A 24,568-nucleotide genomic window follows, 5' to 3' on the forward strand; every position below is an offset into this window, starting at 1 on the left:
CATTTTCCCATAGACATAGAATGGGTAAAGACCTTTGATACATCTGCCCCTATATTCCCTTCAGATAGTGAGCCGGAAACCCCAATTTAGGGTCTTCCCACATCAGGGTAGACAGGGGGTGCCCCCTGAACCCACCAGATTTGTAGTTTTGGGAGGGGCTTAGATTACTTGCCCCTGTCTTCCAATTTAACATACAACGGAACTTATGGGGATAAAAGAAAACAAAGATATACAGAAAAATATCTTGGAAGATTCAAAGATCAAAACAAGTAAAATGAAGCTAAGGATTTTAAAGCAGCAGTTCCTCTTGATGTCTGAGAATAAATTCTGAGTTTGAATTTGCATGACTTTGGCACCAGCAGCTGCTTGATCTGTGTTTAACAAGGGCGGGCTGATGAAGTGAGTGACGCCATCACCAGCTCAGTCAAATGAGAGGAGCGGGCTCTCACTTTGTCCCTCCCTAAGGCGTGGCGTCACTGTCCCGCCCCTCGGACGCTCTGTCCAGGCTCCTCCGGTGCCTGGACACTGAGCCCGGAGCCGGTGGCATCTTCAGGTCTGGGGCTGGTGCATGCAGAGAGGGAACACCTTTAGTCTCTCGCCGAGAGGGCTGGGAGCAGCACGGGACCGAGTGACTACACTCTGCACTTCAGTCACTCTCTTCCCTTCCTCGCACTCACTTGCATCCGTCCAATTTCTGGCACTTCTTTCCTGGAGTCTGTCATCTGAGGAATCGGAGTCACAAAGACGCTGAGGTACCAGCACGTGTTTGTGTTTTCAACTTTTACTCAGTTTTTTTTTGTTTCTTTTGTTATGGTTGTTAATTTGGATTATTGTACTTACGTGAAAAGTTTGATTAGAATCATCTCGATGCGACCTAGTTAGCAGAACTACGCATTGCAAGTTCGTTGTATGTGTGTACTGTTTATACAGCCAGCATCGATCTCTCCTACGAGGATGCATCTATTCACCCACCCACCTGAATGACGCGTCCTTTTGTGTGCTCATATATTTATCCGTCGTTTAGTCATTCCGCCTTCCATTTGAAGTATGCATTCATTCATGCCTTCATCCTTCGTTAATCCATGTATTAGTGTGTTTTTACATTGTATTGTGTTATATTGTACTGTAGCGTTAAACTAGCACATACCTTCCCCGTGTGGGGCCCCCAAGCGCTTGACCGCACGGGTAGCATGCTACATAGCGTAGGGTGTGTTGTCCGAAGGGTGATTGTCACATTTCTAGCGCCGTCCTAACAAGATATTTCTTGGGATTAAACGGCCTTTAATTCATTGGTGTGGGTGTTCTTTCCAGTCATCTACCATCCGTTCTAGGATACCTCCAGGCATTTTCTTTCACCCGTGCATCTATCCATCCATACATTCACCCACCATTCGTTTTTTCATTCACCCTCCCTTTACTCATCCACATCCATCCATCCGGTTGTTCATTCATTCGCGCAGTCATATATTTACTCACATTTCATTAATTCATCCAGTCACCCCCGGATTCATGTATTCATTCATGTTATTGCATTCTGAGGCAGCCCTGGTTTTTGGCAAACGTTAAGAGAACGTCCCGTGTTCGCACCTGTGCGCTGCTGCGTGAATCAACAGATGCGGCTCTTGGAAAGGAGGCATTTATTTCCAGCCAGGATGAAGAGGAAATCTGGCCGCAGCAACTACAAAGACATTGGCAGGTGCTGGCGCGCGAGCCCCCGGTGCGGTCGCTGTCCCTGGTGCTGACTGAAAACTACTCAGTTTCCTGTTCATGAGATCAACGCACGTGGTGCTTCACGGGGCCAAGGGAGGCGTGTAACCAGGGCGCGAGCACCCCAGGAGGGCAGGCGCGTGCACACAATGCAATCACTGTGCACTGTACGTGTGCTGACATAAACACAACGTCTTGTTTAGCACACGTGTACTCCCGTCATAATATTCAGGCAAATACGGGAAAACGCAGTTTATATGCCGACAATATTATATGATTCTAGGATACACGATAGTGCACATGTGACTAGTAGCATTCAACGCTCGTCTTTATTCTAGGATGAAAAGTCACATGCATGTTGTAAATTAAACAATGTTCCTGCCCACAGGCGCTATCTGAAGGAAAGTAGTCGGAAACGACACTCAAGTGTGTTTTCAAAAACAAAGTTTTTAATTGTCCTTTTATATCCATGGTCCCCGTGTTACTGTTCTGCCGCGTGGATGATAGCCACGCCCCTTAGTGCAAGGATGCATGCATGTAAACAATATACAATGTACGAATGCCTTCTAGGATGCAAGGAGTCACACATGTGAGATCTATTATGCAATGCACACCCACCTCTGAGGATACAAGCACGTGTGAATGTACACTGTGCAAAGCACAGATGCTCTCTAGAATTCGAAGAGCGCATGTAAAGAATATGCAATAGCCCCGTGTATTCTAAGATACAACGAAGTGTGTATATTTAAATGATAATATACAAGTGCTTCAAGGATACAAAGAGACGTCAAAGTAAGCAACATTATGCAGTGCACTTGGTGCTTTCTAGGATACAAAAAACTTTGCATATGCATAGTATTCAAAGCCCATGTGTATTCTATGAGAAAAAGATGCATGTTGGTGAAAACAAAATACTTATGCGTTCTTATATAGTAGGAAGTGAGAGTATAAACAGTATTATACAATGCAAATGCAGATTCTAGGGTATAGATATCTATAAACGAAACTATAAAATGCACATGCACAGCATAAGACAAAAATAACCATGTATGTAAATTTCATGCAATGCACTTGCCAGGCCCTGTTAGGAGGGGAGGTGGGGGCACGGGGAAGACATGACGTAGTGGGTCCTAACTATGGACATTTGCCGTTGGTGTGCTAAGGTTCATCTTAGTATGGAAAAGCAAGTTGGGCAGAGCATAAACCTTGACTCTCAGGGTAGCCAGAGCGAGCAGCCAACGGCTTCTCAGGGAGGCATTGTCGGGAACAAGAACTCAGAATTCACCCCAAAATCCTTCCCAGGGCAGTAATAGCCTACTATGATGGAACAAGGGATAATTCATACAGTAAACTGCTGCTACACCTACTCAGGGTCTTACCGCTCACAGACCCTCACCTACTTATAAAGAAATTCCTAACCAGCACAGGGAGTGCCTCCAAATAACTAACGTACATTAATGATCAAGTCATATATTGATCAAAATCACGCTAGTCATTCCGTCAGGATGAAAGATCCTCCATTCAGTCCATTGATGCATGAGAGCCAAGATGATAAATCTTTAAAAAAAACAAAAAAAAACTTCTATTCTTCTGATACAAAATTTCAGCCCAGCCAGCATGTTTCATCCCTTCATGAGGACTTCATCAGGGCTGTTAATGAATATACCCTCACATGCATTCATCTTGATGGACTGACTAGCGCGGTTTTGATAAATTATTTGATCCTTAATGTACTTTTGATTTTTGGAGGCACCCCCTGGGCTGGCTAGGAATCTCAGAATTCAAGAGTCAACCAACAAACAGTATAATGTAATGTCCAGCCCAGTGCTTGTCTTTTTGCAGGAGTCCTGTATTCTCACAGCAAAACTAATACTTCACAGCTCAACAGGAATGCAATACAGGGTTGCCGCTAAGTTGCGTTTATCATTGAGTTGTTACATCCCCTTTCCGGTACTTTCCTCTCCACTGTCGTCAAGATCCCACGATTACAGTCCCCAGTACCTGCAAGCGCATGCATCGATTAGGCGCAGGAGGAGATGACATCAAATACTCTCTCTGGACAATTGCACCTCTCAGCTCAATGTTTTCACCCCTTACGTTTACACTGCAAACGCCTGGACAGCAGCGGTCACGCCCAGCAGCGACAGCCTTCCTGGCAGGTCTTGGACAGGTGCTCAGATTGGTCAGTCCCTGCATTTGGGCTTGTCATCTGTGGTGATATGCATTTGTCATTTGCAGCCCCAGGCCAATCGGGGGTTCCCAAATCACAATGCTTCGATCTCTGACATGGGCAGCAGCACCAGTCTCTCAATCCCATGGGGAATTTCCAGGCTACACAATGGTACGTGTATTTGAAAGTCTTACTAAAGCTCACACAGCAACTACTTAAAGAAACAGGTCACTCCTGGCTTCGCTTTCTGTGGCAGTCAGGTTTTAAAGCTGAGAACTCACTCAGGTTCTTATCTTGTAGCATCAGTCCTCCTACATGGCCAGGCACTCTCCTCAACTCTGTCAGCAGGCTGTCAAGGTTCCAAGGACTCTAGGTAGATGCTTAGCTCTCCTAGCAGAAAGTGCTCCAGATTCCAGACAATGTTCTCTCGCCTCCTCTGGGTGACGGGCAGCAGGCAGGCACCAGCCTTCAGTTACCTCCTCAGCTCTTCAAACACTCTTACAGACCACCCTCAGAGTTCCCCCGCATTTGCAGGGTTGCACCCCTCGCCTTTGGGCAAGAGGAGGAGACCTATGATGAAGCTCGCCACGTGGCCAATGGATGAGAGCTTTCGTCCTTAATACAAAACTCCTCATCAGTCAAAAAGACACATGAATCCATTCTCACTTTTTAGTCTTGTATGTTACCACAGAAGCAGCTTTTGCCATTTTGCTTCTCAGACACAGCTTTGGGGATTGTGATTGCTCTCAAAGCAGTTAGCAATCGGGCTGACTCCAAGCAAAGCTATCCAAAATAGGTGAAAATGAAGTGTGAGATTTCTGCACCTGGCTGTCATCAGCATTCCTGAAGCAGTAATCCGAGACAGGCAAAGGGGCAGGCCACCCCTCAAAACTTCAGCTTGAACAACTGCAATTGCAATCCCACACCTCACCCCTACTACCTATGAAATAGTGGTGCTCAGAAAGTGCTGACCCACAGCTCTTTGTTAACAAGGACCTCATTGAATTTAAGAGGACACCCTTTATCCATCCTCCTTCATGTCGGTGTCGCGGTCTCAACCCTCCAGCCTCACGGAAGGCGGCCGTACATGTCCTCTGTCTGGGGAAGCTGTCCTCATGCTCCACTTTGTGCCATGCTAAACCAGGGTCATCGTAAATAGACCCCACTGGCCTAGTATACAAACTCAAACAACACAGAGTCCTGCTACCATACACATGCTACACGCTCCTTACACATATGTGCACTCAAGAGTCCCTCGGAATGTTGTGCAGTGGCCCGGTTTCATGGAACAGTGGAACTTTACATGAGGGGCCAGTAGGTTCTGGCAGAGAGACAAAAGTCTGATGACACAACTGATTCTCAAAACATGGTATGCTGCACCCCCACCTTATGTGATGCACCCTGGACAGGGACAGTAGACCAAGTCTCTCAATGAGGGCAGCCATGGTGAGACCCTTCCAGGTTACAGAACAGGGTCTGGACCTTGCATTACAGGGGTATGCCCAGGGCTCTATGATCATGCTTAGCTTAGCAGAGGAGAATACAAGTATGGATACCAGTTTCACATTCAGTCAGCACTTGGGGCAGGGTTCATGCCCATTCATCATGCAGCGGGCATTTCTGTCACATGTGCATTCTTACATATAAAAAACATGCGTGCAAAAAACATACAATCTCCTATGTATTGTGGAATACAAAGAAGCATGCATGTATATGATATACAAAGGACAGCTGCATTTGAAAATACAAAGAAGCATGCAGGTAACAATAATATATAATTCACAATGCAATGTAGGGTAAAAGAAGTGTGCTTATAAATAGGGTGATGAAATCCGGAGGCGCATTCTACCATACAGAGCAGTGCATATTTAAACCATATTGCATAAGGCTTGTTTAACTTAAGATAAAAAGAAACATTAATATAACAGTATGCTATGTATGTTACTTCCTAAGATACAGAGAAAAATGAATGTAAACATTGTATGATGTGCATTATAGGATACAAAGAACTGTGATCGCATAGAACATTACCGGAAACCTCGTGTCCTGATGGACACAAAAAGTAGGTGTGTAAACCGTATTCAACGCCCATACAAATGATGTTACGTAATGTACACGTACATAGGATACCAATGACATTACGTAATGTACATGTAACCTAGGATACAAGTAATGATACACATGATGGTATGTAATGTACATGTAACCTAGGATACAAATGCTGTTACGTAATGTACATGTAACCTAGGATACAAATGATGATACGTAATGTACATGTAACCTAGGATACGAATGCTGTTACGTAATGTACATGTAACCTAGGATACAAATGCTGTTACGTAATGTACATGTAACTTAGGATACAAATGCTATGCTGTTACGTAATGTACATGTAACCTAGGATACGAATTCTGTTACGTAATGTACATGTAACTTAGGATACAAATGCTATGCTGTTACGTAATGTGCATGTATCCTAGGATACAAATGATGATACGTAATGTGCATGTAACCTAGGATACAAATGATGATACGTAATGTGCATGTAACCTAGGATACAAATGATGACACGTAATGCACAAGTAACCTAGGATACGATTGAGCATTAATGTGACAGCAATAACTAAACATATGCGTTTAAGGTACAAAGACGCCTACATGTGTAAAAAATACAACGCCCATGTGCATTAGAAGGCAAAAAGAAGTGTGATTGTAAACAATATTACACAATCCACGTAAGCTATCCCAGATACAAAGACGTGTGCAAGTACGCCAGATTTAATGCCCATGTGTGTTGAGGGACATAAAGAAGCATGCATGTAGACAATATCATAACAATGCACACGTGCACTGTAAAATACGAATACGTGTGATTGTTAAAGGTATACAAAGCCCATGTGCTTTCTAGGGTGCTCTCCAAGACACGAAGAAGTGCATATTAAAACACTGCACAATAACAGTGCATCTGTGCTATCTGTGGTAAAAAGTATGCATGTTAACACTATTATAGAACACATGTAACCCTGTATAAAAAGAAGTATTAATTCAACAATATAGAATGCACACACTCATTCTATGACACAAGGAGGCATGCATGTAAACAGTATGCAATGCACATTTGTATTCTAGTATACAAATAAGCGCACATGCGCATTATACCCAGTGCATGTGCACATTATTAGACACAAAGGAGTGTGCATGTACACAATATACAAACCTCGTGTATAGCCTAGGATAAGTGTGCATATACATTATATTATACACCGCTCCACCTCATTTTGGGATATAAAGACGTGCCAGTAAAGAATATTCTAACATGTACTTATACATTTAAGGATGCTGAGCCATAGTCATGAGGTAAATATATATTGCGTGTGTGAATCCTATGAGGGAACGAAACATGCTTATAAACCGCATATATACATGTGCATTCTAGGATAGAAGGATGCATCTTTAGAAACAATGAACGATTCACAGGTGCATTCTAGAATACAGAGAAGCATACATGTAAACAATATCAGACCATACATGTATGTTGTTGGATAAAAAAGAAGTATGCATGTAAACATCATACCATGTGCCCATGCATTCAAGGGTAGAAAGAAACGACTGTAAAACTATTATTGGACAGACATAATGCACCAAACGCAACAGTCTGTTGCATCCAAACTCTAGTTTGCGAGAAAGCCCAGAGTTGCGTGTAACAGTACGCTGCTGGCAGACCACTGTGGTGCGACGCCTAACCAATGGCAGATGTGCTAATGGTGGTGACATTACGTAAGCAATATTTGATAAGGCAGAAGAATATCCTGCTTGAAATAATTTAGGTTTGTGAAAGAATATATATTATATGAGGACATTGGGGGACCAGAGACTGGAATTTGCACCAGTAAAGTGAAAAAAACTGTTGCTACACACAATTATACAATGCATGTGGGTGGACTAGAATTCTTACATTTCGTAAAATGAATAGCAACATTTTAAGATTAGTATTAGATGGTAAATTGACGTTTCACAAGGTATCGAAATGCATTAATTTGCCCGAACAGCTTCTTTGAAAAGTAATATTGTGATATTCCCACACAGCTTGTCTGCCCCTGTGGTAGCATGTGAAAACAGAGACAGAAAACCAGAGACACACAAACATCTACTGCCAAAAATCTCACTACAAGTAGTTCCGCATACAGGTAACCCCACTAGCAAGCATTCCCACCGAAATATCCTTGCACTCTGTTTAGAATGGTAGAATATGAGTCTGGTTGGATTAGGAAATTTAAAAAGTGGTCGAACTTTTTGAATGATGGCGTGTAGTCAATACTTTGGTGATGTTTTTGAGTATAAGTTTTTATAGTTTCTGCTTTTTTAGTGCATTAGAATTGAGCTTTCTAGGGATATAAAGGCATGCACAACGTCACCTGCTTCATTCTTTATGAGTACAGGACAAAATCCTACATGTGGTGGGTACAGAGGGCTGGTTTTATGCAAGGGCCATAGAGGCAGTCGCCTAAGATGCTTGGGGGTACCAACCAACCATGAACCAGCAGAACAGATGTTTAGCTACCAAATGAGCTACAGAAAATATGGTGCCAAATGCAGAGGGGTTCATAAAATGACTTGTTCTAAGGTACAACAATGTTTTGAGACAACCCTGTAGAGATACAATGTGTGTGCCATGTTTGGTGCTGTATTTGCCAATAACACAACTTGTATGTTTAAAGATGACGAGGTTGTTAGAGAGGAAGGCGAGAGGAAAGATTTAGAGAGCTTGACCCAAAGAGTCCCTCCCTTCCTTTCTGAAGTCACTAAGACCATCTGCAGCGTTCCCCAAGGACCCTCACTCAGCCTGACCCTTTTTAACATCTACATGGCACCGCTCGCCAACATCGTCCGATCCCACAACCTCAACATCGTCTCCTACGCCGATGACACCCAGCTGATCCTCTCACTCACCAAGGACCCCGCCACTGCCAAAACCAACCTCCACGACGAAATAAAGGCCATTGCCAACTGGATGGAGGGCACCCACCTGAAACTGAACTCAGACAAGACGGAGATCCTCATCCTCGGCTCCAATCTCTCCGCATGGGACGAGTCCTGGTGGCAGGCCACCCTGGGAACCGCACCGACGCCCACTAACCATGCACGCAACTTAGGTTTCATCCTAGACTTCTCACTCACCATGACCCAGCAAGTCAACGCCGTCTCATCTTCCTGCTTCAACACCCTCTACATGCTCCGCAAGATCTTCAGGTGGATCCCCACCGAAACCAGAAGGACAGTCACCCAGGCCCTTGTCAATGGCAGACTGGACTACGGCAACGCTCTCTACGCGGGAACTACGGCCAAGCTCCAGAAAATACTGCAACGTATATAGAACGCCTCTGCACTCCTCATTCTTGACATCCCATGCCGCAACCACATCTCGGCCCACCTGAGAGATCTACCCTGGCTCCCCGTCAACAAGAGGATCACCTTCAAGCTCCTCACCCACGCTCCCAAAGCACTCCACAACGCCGGCCCTGCCTACCTCAACGAGCGACTCACCTTCTACATTCCCAACTGTCAACTCTGCTCTGCCAACCTCGCCCTCGCCACCGTTCCTCGCATCCACCGAACTACAGCCGGCGGCAGATCGTTCTCCCACCTCGCCGCCAAGACCTGGAACTCCCTCCCTGTCTACCTAAGACAGACCCAGGACCTGCTGACCTTCAGGAAACACCTCAAGATCTGGCTGTTTGAGCAGTAGCACCTCCCCTGCACCCCCCCCCTCAGTGCCTTGAGACCCTAACGGTGAGTAGCACGCTCTACAGATGACTGATTGATTGATTGATTGATGGCCGTAGTCGGGAAGCGTACAAATCTAAGCTCAGAGACATCTTCTTGTGTAAGGCTGAAGTTGCAGGCTCAAAGTCGGTTCAACATAAATGTATTAAGTCAATAGGTACGAGGTAACACTCTAGCTAAAGAGTAGCTTTCCCACAACATCCACATTCACCAATATATTCCACAATACTACAATTGCCCTTTTACACAGTCACACATTCTAACACGTCTATGTGCACACACATATACCAGCACACTCATTTCATGCTCCCGTGCACACAGAAAACAAAATATATCGCCACATACCTTTCCCTTAAAATTGAGAGACACACCAAACATGGGCCATGAAAAATGATTTCAACTCCCCAGAAGCTTCCGGTCTTAGGCCATTCAACATCTCTATAATTTACCATTAGTTCGCTGGCGGCATCTAAATTAGCTTCTCTTCTCCAGTCGTCTCTAAAAGTACATTAGTAATAAATGTCACCCCTCTCTCATCCTCTTGAACAAGTAGAAGCTACTTCACACCAAAACAGTCCTCCAGCCTTTGCTTATCTAATGACGTAGATGAGACTTGCAATTTGCATGAATATTGTTTCCCCCTGGCACATTCTGTATAAAACTGAAAAGCTTGCAACTTGGCTGCCAACTGCATGCCTGGCAGGAAGTGTCTTCTTCCCCTCTGATGATAACACATTCACTAGGAGTTTGTGAGCAGTTTGTAATACAATTTTGCTCTATGCAACAATATTCTGTAATGCTCTGTGGCTCACAAACGCGACAATAACTCTCTCTCAATCACTGAATAAAGTCACTCACTTTCACATAAGCCACAATCCATTCGCGCCATCCATCCGTTACCGGAATACTCCACCGATGCTGCAAGCGCTTGCATCAATGGCACTATACATCTTTACCCACCATGCACTGTTTTAAACAGGAGTATTGACAATATCCTGTGTAATAGATTCAAAGGTTTCTTTTTCAAACGCCCCCTTTCAAATTACACATTTTGGGCGAATAATTATCTTAATGGTTCTACCTGAAATGCATAACTGTTCCCAAATGTTCCTAAAAATTACAGCAATTTATCTTTGGGTTCAAGTTTGGGAATCTCCAAAATAGCTTTGGCATAAGTACTTTTGGGTTCAACGCCGTGTTTTGAAATTTAACATAAATACTCTACTTCTTAACAGCTGAATGTACATCTCTAGGGTTTCAGATAAGCGACTTCTCGCAAAAGCTTGAAATTCACATCATGTTCCTACAGGTGCCCCCCAAAACAAGAATTTCATCTTGAAAAGCGGCTGCACTTGGTACCCCACCTAAGATTGCCTCGTAATTTTTATGAGAGCATCCAATGGAAGCCTTTAAAGCCAGACCCAATTGTTAGAGCCTGATAAGCACTGTTGTGAAACAGTTACAAACATGAATGAGGCCTATCTCGGGGGGATCTAAGTCTCAAACGGGAGTGAGCACTTGTACAGGTGACTTCCTTAAAGGCTTCTGGTTTGACTTATTCTTGGTTATTTAGGAGTAAGTCAGTAGTAAGTCAGTCTAACACAAACATCTTTGCGTAGAGGTTGAGACACGTGAAACCCACTTTCAACAAAAAAAGCATGTTTGTAGATGGCTGCCAGGCAGTCCCTTGCTCCGACTAGTTTCAGCATACAAGTATCAGTGAATGCACGGCTTATTGTGCACAAGCGGCCAGACGCACGCCAGTGAGGTTAGTGGGAGAGTATCAGAGTGTAAATAAAGGACTTAAAAGGAGGTCACACAAGACCTTTGAATGGCACTTCTAACATTGCCTCAAACACATGTTATTGTCCACAGAAGGATGGAAGGTTGTGTCTCACCTGAGGATGCAAGGAGGTCTCAGTTCCGGCCCTCATCCAACTGAGGGTTCTTGGTTCTAGATGACTGAGTACCCCATATTGCCTTCTTTACAGGTGCCCGGCTGTCGCTGAACCCAAGAGCAAGGGCTGAAGTCCCAGAGAGTGGTACTCAGCCCTTCGCTGGTCCAGGGGCAGAGTTTCATAAACCACCCAGGTGGGGCTGTGTTGCGCCAAGAAGCGACTTACTGCCATAATATTTATGGTCACAAGGAACTGGATTATTCCACTTCTGTTTGCAGTGGTCAGGACTTTTCTGAGCTACCAAAAATGAATGTGTCTATTTTCTCTCCATATACAAAATACTAACAAAGACTTTTTCTGCTATTCAACAGAAAAATGGGCCAAATTAGCACGCCCTCGATATTAGTAATTTGCACCTCATTGTAAATTAGGATCCACTGTGCAGTTTAAGTAAAGCAGGACCTGAGGATCAATCATTAGGTACCTTCATTAGGTCAGATGCCGGAGTGATCGGAGATTATCGGATGCAATAAGTATCCTCTAGTGCAAGGGGTACCCTTCAAGGTGGGGTGTAACAAGCAGATGATGGTGATTTTCACATCAGTATTTACAGATATTTCCAGTGCTTCATTTGTAAATAAAAACGTGCCGGTCCCCTAAGATCTCCTCTGAAACACGAGGCTGCCGCTATTACGGAGCAATGAACACCGAGGCAGCGTAATCCTGAAGCCGGCTCGGGCCCCTTTAACCTCTTTACAGCCACTCTCTGCCCCTTCAGATCACTCTCGCAGTCTCTCGCTGTCTTTCCCATGTGTGTCTTTTGCTCACAGTAAATGCTTGAGGCAGAAAAATAAGTGCCGGCCCTCAAATATAAGTGCCGGTGCCCCGCACCGGAAACTACCGGGTCAAATTAAGCACTGCATTTCTCCCCCACTATATCGCAACAGGTTTGCCTGACAAATGTGTATCTCAGGAGGACTTCTGGGTGCATACTTTCTCGTACCCGGTAATAGATATGGTACAATAATGCTGAGTCTTTACTATAGTTGCAAATATAATTTAGTGGCAAATATATTGGGGCCCAATGTGTATTGTACATAATTCCGTATATCCACCTCGACAATATATATGTGTTCAAAGTACATAGCTGGGCAGTTAAGAATAGTGAATCTATCTGTGCCCACATATTCTTACTTTCTCCACAGGTTATCAGTGTTTGTTACAGTCTTATGGTACAATTTAAAAAGCTTGATATTCTGACATTTAATTATTAGATGCAGTAAACTCAGCACAACTCGTAATTCCGCCTGCTGGGCCAACAGCTTTATGCAGAGACGAAAAGTATTCGTCCCTCTTGCAACCACTAGTCCTCGTTGTCTGCCACACATATTTTTGAACTATAGTTATTCTTAGGAAACAAAACACACACACACACAAAGCACCCCAATAATAGCATATTACTTTTCCACATCCTGCAGACATATTTGACATTTCAGATCTAGACAACAGGCTCGAGACAGTGACTGTGGTCTCGTTGCCCCTCCCCTCCCATGCTGCGCTGTCAATCATAGTTCTAAAAGAGTGATCCTGAAGGGCTGCATCAATGAGCCATCGCGTGCGGGTGTCATGGTAACTGATACTCTGGCCCGGGTACACTTGAGACCCATGACCTTCAAGGTACGATGCAATGAAAAGGTAAATACAGATGTTAAAATAGCCTGGAAAATACACCAGTCTGAAGAGTGAGCCTTAAACTGAGGAGAATTCAGCAGGCCTTGCCTTCCAAAATTTGGTCTCTTAAACTGGGTCGCAGTCATTGGGTGTGATCCATAAACAAATGAGAAAAGCTAAATTCAGAGACGTATACGTACACAAGTGTTTACATTTCCAGGTTTTAGGAATTCACTGTATGTTCAGGGTGATTCCTGGAAAGTTGCCACAGTCCCGGGTTTCTAGGCATACTGGCCAGCAGCCACAATAAAAGATGTGCACCTGGGTGGAGGTGGCAGCTTTGGGGTGGTGGAACTCTTTGCCTTATTTATACATTAGTGAATGGACAGTTTGTGCCAGGATAAGTGACAAGAACGCGGATGGTAGTGACTGTGTTTGTGCAGCTGCCACAAGAGGTATGCACCCAGTTGGATTTTCAGGGTGTGACCCCGCAGCACATGGTTAAGACTGGAAGGGTTTGGTTCCATAGCCAGGATAAGAACTGTGTAGATATTTGGAGGTGGCAGGTGTGACTCCACGGCCAAGGCAGGAGATACGCACATGATTCTGGGAAACAGATATGGCCCCACATACAAGATGTGCAGGCGGTTGGATGAGTTGGGTGTGGTAGGCTGTGACTCCACGAAGAGCATACAAGATAATCACATGCTTGGAGGGGCCCTTTGGCCTCACTTCCAGGCTGTGACTCACCGGCCTGGATCAGAGATGTGCACATGGATGGAGGTGGCAGGCTGCTGTTCCATGTCTAGTAAAACAAATGTGTCTGTGGTTGGAGTTGGAAAGCTGTGGCTCCGGTACTAGCATAAGAGATGTGTACCTAGTTGGAGGTGGCACAGTGGGGGTTGGTGGAAGTCTGTAGCCTCACTTTCAACTAGCTGGTGCAGAAGAGGCCATGGGAGGAAATTTGAGGGAGGCGTGTTGAACCTGTGGCCCTGAAAATGTTTTTCGTGGAAGACTAATCCTACATCCAGGGTAAGACATTTGTGCGTGATTGAAAGGGCGGCCTTTGGCTCCACAGCCAGGCTGAGAGATGTGCATATGCTTGGTGATGTTAGACCTTAATTCCACAGCCAGGCTGAGAGATGTGCATATGCTTGGTGATGTTAGACCTTAATTCCACAGCCTGGATGAGAGATGTGCAGATGGCTGGACGTGGCACCCTGTGGCATTGCAACTAGGATAAATCTTGTGCACATAGTTTGAAGTGACATTCTGTGACTCCAGAGCGACAAACAGATGTGTTCATGGTTGGGGATAGCAGTTTGTGTTCCCACGGGCAGGATAAGAGATGTGCATATGCTTGTTGATGCTAGATCCTAATTCCACAGCCAGGCTGGATGAGAGATGTGCACATGCCTAGAAGTGGTAGGATGTGGGCCCACAGCCTGGATCAGATACATGCTTGTAGTTAGAGGTGGCAGGCTTTGACTCTACCACCAAGCTAAGAGATGTGCACATGGTTGGAAGGTACAGGATGTGGTCCCACAGTCATGATCGCAGTTGAGCTCGTGGTCAGAAGTGTAAGGCTTTGGTCTGATGGCCAGGATAAGAGGTGCACATATGCAGACCCTAATTTCAAACCCTGGATGAGAGATGTGCACATGGCTGGAAGTGGCAGGATGTGTACCTGTGGCCAAGGTAGGTGTTGGGTACATGGTTTGAAGTGGAACTCTGTTGCTCCACAACCAGTATTAAAGATGTATGCATGATCAGAGAGGCTGAGTCTATACAGCATGGAAAACAGATATGTACATCATTGGGGGTGGCAGGCTGTGGCTCCGTTCTAGCATGAGAGATGTGCACCTGATTTGAAGCGGCACTCTGACTTCTCAGTCAGTGTGAATCATGTGTCCATGGTCAGGGTCGCAGGGTGTGACTCTGCCAAAAGGATAATAGATGTGTGCCTGCTTTGAAGCAGCACTCTGACTCTATAGCCATTGTGTACATAGTTTGAAGTGGCACTCTGACTCCACCCAGTGTAAAGGTGTACACGGTTTGAAGTGGCACTCTGACTCCACGGCCAGTGTGAAAGATGCGTGATGGGTTGGGGTGGCAGGCTGTGTCTCCACGGCCAGTGTGAAAGATGTGTGATGGGTCGGGGTGGCACGCTGTGACTCCACGGCCAGTGTAAAGGTGTACATGGTTTGAAGTGGCACCCAGGGACTCCACGGCCAGTGTGAAAGATGTGTGATAGGTCGGTGTGGCAGGCTGTGACTCCACGGCCAGTGTGAAAGATGTGTGATGGGTCGGGGTGGCAGGTTGTGACTCCACGGCCAGTGTGAACGATGTGTGATGGGTCGGGGTGGCAGGCTGTGACTCCACGGCCAGTGTGAAAGATGTGTGATGGGTCGGGGTGGGAGGCTGTGACTCCACGGCCAGTGTGAAAGATGTGTGATGGGTCGGGGTGGCACGCTGTGACTCCACGGCCAGTGTAAAGGTGTACATGGTTTGAAGTGGCACCCAGGGACTCCACGGCCAGTGTGAAAGATGTGTGATAGGTCGGGGTGGCAGGCTGTGACTCCACGGCCAGTGTGAAAGATGTGTGATGGGTCGGGGTGGCAGGTTGTGACTCCACGGCCAGTGTGAACGATGTGTGATGGGTCGGGGTGGCAGGCTGTGACTCCACGGCCAGTGTGAAAGATGTGTGATGGGTCGGGTGGGAGGCTGTGACTCCACGGCCAGTGTGAAAGATGTGTGATGGGTCGGGGTGGGAGGCTGTGACTCCACGGCCAGTGTGAAAGATGTGTGATGGGTCGGGGTGGCAGGCTGTGACTCCACGGCCAGTGTGAACGATGTGTGATGGGTCGGGGTGGCAGGCTGTGGCTCCACGTCCTGTGTGAACGATGTGTGATGGGTCGGGGTGGCAGGCTGTGACTCCACAGCAAGTAGAAGAGCTGTGTACATGGTTGAGGACGGCAGGCTGTGGCCGCTCGTCCTCACTTCCTGTGAGATAAAGTCCCCCATTGTGATCCGCGGCCGTGGAGTGTGCGGCGGTGGCAGGTGGGTGCCCGTCTCTTTCTCTAAGATGTTTATTTTAAACCCTGACCTTGCTCTAATCCCCGCCGCCTGCAGGGACCTGTTTAAAGGGGGCAGACAGTAATAATCATGTGAGCGGGCTTAATGTAATTGGAGGTAATGTACTCGTGTTACATCTGGCCTCGCGTGATTATGAGGGGCTCCCAGACTCCGCTGCCAGTCACTGAAAGGCCAGTCCTCAGGGCAGGAGGTCACACACGGCTTTCATTTCCGAGTACTACGGAAGCCACAAGTACCCACTCCTGGCGTTACGTGTGCCGCCGCGTTTGATATCTGTGAATGAAAGAGCTGTGCGAGTGACCAGGGAGGGTGGGGGTATTGTAGATCCTTTATGTAGGACGCAGACAGAGCTCAGGCAGGCCTCATCGGTAGTGGCACTTTCTCTGCTAGTAGCATCCGTGCACCAGGAGCAGACAGGACTCAGCCAGCCCGGAGAGGTTATCTGCCTCCAGGTTCTATCAGTTTGTGTGTGCGTGCTTGTTATCTGTATTCGCGGTGTCTTTATGTCTGTGTGTGTATATCTCTGCATTTGTTTGTGGGTGCATTTATGCTTATGTATGTATATGTTTTGTCTGTCTTCACGTGCATTTGTGTTTAGTATAAATACATTTGGTGTAGGTGTTAGCTTATATGTTTACATGTAGGCTGTATGTGTGTCTTTATTAATGGATGCATATGCACTTATGCATGTTTTATACACACACACATAAATGCATACATACACACAAAAATATATGCAAATGCCTTCAGTACCCACAAAAAGTATATGTTAAAAAATTGTATGCACCCAATCAATTCAAAAACATACAACTACCTGATTTATAGACACAAGTAGGTACATAAAATAATCACATAAGTGTATATATATTTACCAGTTACAGTTTACTAAGCTAGATGTAACATGCACCTCACATGCCAAAGCTTACGACCTCACATATTAAATTACACTTAACATGTTAAATGACATCACTGATGACATCATACAATCATTGCGACCCCATCCTTTTGCTTTATGGCGAACCCTATGGACAACCCTCCATTGTTTTGTGAAGTGACCTACACAAGTTCCTGAGGTGAGCACAGTGGCATGCAACCTTAGAACAATACTTACAACACAAGTATGGGATAAACCATATGTAAGTGGGTCACCACTATATTGTAAATTATTCAAAAATCTCCAATGCCTTAAAGACTTCAACATTGTTCTGGAAATAAACATCCACACCTTATAAATGTCTTTGCTACATAGAATTTGTACCTACAACTGTATTAAAATGATTTAACTTGAGCATGTGCCCAGATATTTACTGGTGGATAATATATTATCAAGAGGTTTGGCCTTTCTGACTATTTTTTTTAATAGGCTTTGGCTTTAAGCCCCTCCCTATTTTCAAGGATACCTCTGCAACCCAAAGGTGCGCTCAGCCTTTGTAATGTTTAACAGGGAGTAATACTCCCACACCCAAACTAGTGATTTGTTAAATGTGCACCACATAACTTTCAACATGTATAAACACACTTGCCTACAGGGCGTACGCTATTTTCATGCTATGGACCTACATGTATACCTTGGTGATGCTGTGTCGAATATCACTACGGTGTTATCAGTGATGTCCTCAATTATTTAATTTGAGAAGTCATCAATGATGTCATTTAACATGTCTCGAGTGTTGTAAAATGTGAGGTCTTATACAGAGGATGGTGGGGGGCGTAAGATATAGTTAAATCAGTAATATATACGCAGGGCCATTGCGATTGTGCAGCCTCGTCGTTTCATTTGTATAATTATAGGTCTGCTGCATTTGCCACATAAGTCATCATCTGCTGCTTTTACCCAAAAATGTGTTTGTACATCAAAACTTACTAAAAAAGAAGCAACACGTGTTGGTACACAGTGGAAGGCCTCTTGTGAGGGTTGACTGGTCACCATTCGAAGCCTATTGTAGTATGTGAGTGTTAAAGTGGTACGAATCCTTTGCTAAATCAGTGTTAAATTGTTAATCTGCGTGAAAATGACAAAATAATGAAGTACTACCACCACAAAATGTTCTGCATTATGCCACATAATTTCACAATTTGCCTTTTCTTACCACATAATTTACTCAATCCTGCCACATTCGGCCCACCCCACCGCATAATTCTAGTGGCACTGCTTATAACTGGTGAATTTCAGTTGCTTTTCTGTGTTTGAATATTAGTTTTTATATTATTAAAACACCTAAATATAACACCACTTTAACCTTTGTTTTTCAGTGAATTTGAAAAGTATTTAAACATAAGCAAAAATCTTGTTACCTTAACTAACTATTAGTTTCTTTAACCATTGTTTTTTCCAGTGTTTTTCTAGGGTTTTTTTCTTCGTAAAGTAAGATCTTACCATATTTATTTAACTATAGCAGTACTTCAATCTTTTTGGTTTTTTTCAGTGAATTTCTGGGGGTTTACAGACTATTCATCAAACTCTCCTACCGAGCACAGCTTTTGACTGTGCATGGCAGGAGATGCACCACACCCCCATGGGTGGTCAGTCCCATCGCCACGCATGGCCTTTGGCTGTGTGAAGCAGGTGGGTGGCCGCAGGGCCTGGCCTTTGACCAGGCCCTGCACCAAACCACTTGCAAATAGCAAACCCCCTACCACGCACAGCCCTCAGCTGCTTACTATGGGGGATCTGGCACCCAAACTCTTGTGTAAAACAGAGTGGGTGCTATTTTTTTTTTTAGGGGGTGTTTCTTTTACATTTTTGTTTTTATATTTGTTTTGCAGATTTCAACTACTGCTTTTGTAAGCTGTTTGGATATCATTTAATTTGTTTTTTCAATTTTGTTTAATAGTTTTTAATAACTATTTTTGTGAAAAAAATAGGTTGTTTTAAACTTTTTTATACGTTTTTTATTTATTTTTATTTTATTATCAACCACTCTGCCTTCGGTCCTGTGGTTTGTTATGTCATCGGGACCCCGCAATAGCAACATTGTACCATATTACAAGGTTAAGAGATTACCCGTTATGATCAATCTGTCTGTCAGTCTAAATCTATCTTTCACTGATTCGAAGGGCGAGGAGCCTGGGGCGCCCTGTTGTTTGCCAGTTGTGGTGTGCAGTGCACAAACATGCCAAGTTATTCTCTTTATGGAAAGCTTTATTTAACATGCCATCAGCTTAGGGCGTGGACTGAGCATTATGATGTTGTGAGTTATGGTGTGCAGAGCGCACTGTGACTGGCAAGTTACAGGGCTTTTTTGAATTTGTGTTTCACCATTGATAACTTTTGTCCGTGAATTTCATGTTTTTTTTAATGATGTATCACGTTCACATGCCAAGTACCAATTCTGAGGAGAGATCAATTATGCGGCATAGTTAACTAATGTATGCAGCAAGAAGAGTAAATTATGTGGTGTAATTATGTGGCATATTTTGTGGCAGAATTACTTCAGTTTTTTGCTATGTTTACAATGTTAACACTGTCTGGGCAAAGGTTTCCCCTGATCAGTATCGGTTCAACAACTAAATGTAGCAATCATCAAAAGAAAGGTGACGTGTCACTGTGTGGTAATGGCCTACCGCTGTGCTGCAACACGCGTGGCAGCATTCTTAGTAGCTTTTGATCCATTTACGCAAGAAACAAAATGTTTTGTTTAAAATCAGCAAATTATACATAAACTGATGGATGGTGTGCAAATGCAGCAAATTCATAGTTATGCAGACATGGCCATGTCTGCGGAGTCGTATCGTGCCAGTGATCCTGGTTACTAGTGATTGATAATTTTAATGCATCCTCATTTAGCTTTGCTTTCACCTTTGATGGATCTGCTCAAAACGTGACGTAACTGAAAGATCCCAAACTCTTTTTTGAAAGCCATACGTCCTCATCCTAACATTTCCTAATCTCGGTTATCTCATTTAGTCATACCCCAACCATTTGCATGAATTCATAGACGCCCTCCCACTAAAGTTCACACCCAACGCCTATTCATTTAATCCAGCAGGTAGAAACTGAAGTAAATGCATGGCATGGTTTCCTTAAGAGCACAATACTAATCCCAATACCCAGCAAGAAGCACTGAAAAAACACTAAGCGTGGGTTCCAGAGCAACATACCACTCTGTATAAAGAGCGTCAGTGCCTCATCAGCTGATATAGAAAAGTAATTACGGTGCAATGCAATGTAGAATTATTTTAACCCACTATTATCATATCATCCAGCTCTTGGTCAGTCAAATGTATTTAATACAGCCTGCATAATAATGCCCTTGTACTGTCTGACACTCACATAAGACAATTCCATACCAAGAAACCATCCTTCACCCACTGAACAGGCATGGAATAGGTTAAAAGATGTGCCCAATGCCCCGGACCAATGGGGAACTTTAATTTAGTCCACCACTGCGGGGCCCAACAGGATACATACTAGGACTGATTCTGCGCATCTCAAAATGACAGTCAGGTATGGGATAATATTACCGAAGTCCATCCCAGCAGATCTCTCAATGACGGGTCTGCTCAGGACCATAAAGTGTAAACAAGAACGCACGTGCCCGTGCAGTAACCACTTGTGCTCATTAGAAAGGCCACCTAGGGATCTGCGGAGCTGTTCAGAGCTGCACGCTCACTGCATGCCCATCACACTTCATCAACCATCACCACGCGAAGCCATCCGCGATAATATGATAACTGCGCGCTGGTGGTCATCACGCACAACATGCAGCGACTTCCCACACAGGATCAAAACAAAGACACGTCCAGAAACGCACCGTACACGGTGTAGCATGCTACCAACGGAGGCGAGCCCACCAGCGCCCCCCAGAGGTAGTACGTGCTGTACGTTGCAGTACGATGCACAGAGCTGTGTTCGGAGAGATGGGCTGCAGGATTTTTAAGAGAAAATCTTCATTTCAGTAAAACAAAAGCAGTGGCACAGCTAGGCTTTTGAACGCATTGCGAGGGTGCAGGAGGCATGGCTCTAAGGCACACATACCTCATGGAAGCCGTCCAGCCCTACTCTGATAAAATAACTCCGTGGGCTGCGCACCTGCTGCAGTGCCACTCTCAGCACGCGCACAGCAGTCATCTTCCCATCATGCCCTGGCCACCATATACCCACCTCAGGCACCTCCCCCGTACACACTGTGCAGTGTCAGCTCTGCTGACTATTAATTCCATGCAGCTTGGTTTCTGTGCCTGTCTTCCCTCCAGCTTTTAGTTACTGTGCACATCCGAAGCTTAAAAGTTTGAACCAAAATTCGTTTTGATTCAAGCAAGTATACTATACATGAACACCCTACGCATTTCACCCACGCACCTGTATGCATACATGTTCATGTTGGACATTCTGCAGACGCTTATGGGCCTTCCTTCCTTACCTAACTAAGGATGGGTTTGCTCTCATTTAATTTGATTCACATTTTTTCCCGATATCACTACCTGACCTTCGGGCACACGAAGAAAACCACTTGTCTCACTTCTGTTGCACACATTTTATTAGCTTTTTCTTGGGTAAGGCCCTGGAAGCCCATGTGTTTGTTTTAGTGGTGGATAATGTGTGCCCTGATAGGCTGGTGGGGCGGGGCATGAAAACAGACAAGGGACTGCGAAATGTCTGACGCCTGCTAGGCTAATGTTTCGTATATAAAAGAGCACGCGCCGTGTACACACGCTGCTTGCTCCTACTTGGCCGTTGGGCCGATTTGCCTTCGGGCCCGAAGAGTGAACAAACCACAAACTCGTTGTTAAGGGGTAAAAGGCCGCTTTAATAGAACAGGTCTGGCAATATATAAACACCTTGGCATAAAGCCTTACAAAACTACATAACCTCACTAATACATAACTTCGTCCTATCCCCTCCCCCTCCCTCTAAAGAACCCATTCAACCTACCCCTTATGCCTACCACCTTGACCTGACCTACCCCTTACCCATCCCTTCTAAAATTCCCCTTGCCTTGTGTAAATTCCCTGTCCACTGATTTTTATATCGATCCCTTTCCCCACCCGAAATGCTTCTTGACCATAAACCCCCCGCAGCCAGACCTGACTACCAGCAGCAAAAATAATAAAACCCACCCCAACTCCCCCTTTAACATACAAACACATCTAATGAACCATTAACCAAAAACAAACCCAGACCTGTCCTGTCAAAGCTAAAACTTATTAATGCCCAACCTACAACGCCTCACTAAATGCAAATCACCTCCAGCCACAAAACAGCAAACAAAAAAGGGGTACGAAAACAAAGAATCAATGCAAGGGAGGGCGGGCGGGCACGAAGACAAACACGCCTACTGGGTGTGACGGCGGCCAAAGAGGCCGCCCAGACCCTGCCCCTGTCTTTTATCCTCACACCAACAACCCGCCCCTTCCAGCACAGACTACCAATCCCCAACTCATCAGTGGCCTGTACCACTCCGGCCCGAAAAGCCCGGGGGGAGACCGGGCAAGCCCTCTGCTCCCCCCGAGCCCCCATCGGGCCCGAAGAGTGAACAAACCACAAACTCGTTGTTAAGGGGTAAAAGGCCGCTTTAATAGAACAGGTCTGGCAATATATAAACACCTTGGCATAAAGCCTTACAAAACTACATAACCTCACTAATACATAACTTCGTCCTATCCCCTCCCCCTCCCTCTAAAGAACCCATTCAACCTACCCCTTATGCCTACCACCTTGACCTGACCTACCCCTTACCCATCCCTTCTAAAATTCCCCTTGCCTTGTGTAAATTCCCTGTCCACTGATTTTTATATCGATCCCTTTCCCCACCCGAAATGCTTCTTGACCATAAACCCCCCGCCACACAGGAAAACCCGGTAGGCGTTTTCCTGCCCCCCCCGACCCCTTCTATCTATCCCATAGCTTAACCCCCAACAGGTCCGCAATCATCATTCGTAACTCAAACAAATAAATCTCATTACCCAAAAAGGATAAATGAACCCCATCCTGACGGAAAAAACCTACATCTGAACCGCTAATATTGTCATGCCTCAACACAGAAAAAACCTTGAACTCGACAAAAAGACCTCATTTCCCTATTCACCTTCTTTCGTTGCTTCTCTATGCCTTGAAAGGAATGAGGTACCAGTCCCGTCCAGACAATGTGTGTCCCTGACCACTTCTCCTGAATGCGTAGTAATTCTAACTTCATTGCCTTCCGTAAACCTATACCCGAAAGGGGAACCAAATCATTTTCGCCAAGATGAATGACCAATAAATCCGGGCAAACACCTTGCCGAATCCTTTGTGAAAGAACATATAAAAGCTCTCCCCACCTCATCCCACTCCTACCCACCCAACTAACTTTAACCCTCACACCATCCAAACCCAATTGTCGACCAAAATGCCTCGTCGCAGCCTGCTTCTCCGCCCAGCGAATGAATGAGTGCCCGACGATCCACACCGTACATGCTCCATCTGGACCCCCAACACAACCTATGAAGCAAAAAAGATGTTAAAGTATGTCACACCCCCCCGCTATAACCCACCCAAAGAAAAGCACCCGAAACTGACAGCTAGAACAGGAGGAAAAGAGCAGATAGTTAAAAGAAGCAAAAGAACAATTTTGAAAAGAAACCCTTTACCAATGAAAGATCACCTATGATCATTTATCTGCTCTAATATAACGTTTAAAACACTGTGACCTCCACCTACCCAAGTTTTGGATCAATTGATCACTCCTCCCCATTCTCCTGGCTTCTGTTGCCGCGCCGATCCTAAACGAATGAGTCCCGTATAATCCTGGATCCAAACCCAACCGCCTCAAGCACATTTTCAAAACCACCAAAACCTGAGATGCCGATAATGAAGAACCATCTTGATGTAAAAATACAAACTTTGCAGACTCCGGCAACTTACCTGCAAATATGAACCACGACCTAACTGGACAATCTTGAGAGCCTGTACGCCGTAAAACAACCTCCTGACCCCTGCCCAACTGATCCCCTTTTGTTTTTCCCAACCACACAACAACCTCTCCTCCACTTACCTGTACATTAGAACGTAATAAACCATCCCTCCCTTTTAAACCTAACAACTCTGAAATACGAAACGCTCCATGAAAGAGCCAAGCCATGCATAAAGATAACAAACCCACCTCCCATTCTGAAAAGCAGACAACTCCCAGTGCCCGTAAAATGTCCCGCAATAACTGGGACGTGATTGGCCTTCTTCTATCCCACCTTGCACCTCCTGACCTGGCCCAATCCGCTAAGATCCGCCTGCAAATTTCCCCTTCCACTGGATCATAACCCCAAA

The 24,568-nt window shown here is 45.1% G+C and overlaps 1 protein-coding gene across 2 annotated transcripts in view; it reads left to right on the plus strand.

Annotated features, from left to right (window-relative positions):
• The first annotated feature begins 492 nt into the window (after positions 1-492).
• RAB3B (RAB3B, member RAS oncogene family) overlaps positions 493-24,568 on the plus strand; it is a 485,656-nt gene continuing 461,580 nt past the window's right edge. Inside the window, exon 1 of one of the 2 annotated variants that reach the window (XM_069232675.1) lies at positions 493-752. The gene's annotated coding sequence lies outside the window, so the exon portion shown is untranslated. The remainder of the gene's footprint in view (positions 753-24,568) is intronic. The other variant, XR_011203005.1, reaches the window with a different exon arrangement.

The sequence above is a fragment of the Pleurodeles waltl genome, chromosome 4_2 (assembly GCF_031143425.1).
Source record: "Pleurodeles waltl isolate 20211129_DDA chromosome 4_2, aPleWal1.hap1.20221129, whole genome shotgun sequence".
Taxonomy (NCBI): Eukaryota; Metazoa; Chordata; class Amphibia; order Caudata; family Salamandridae; genus Pleurodeles; species Pleurodeles waltl.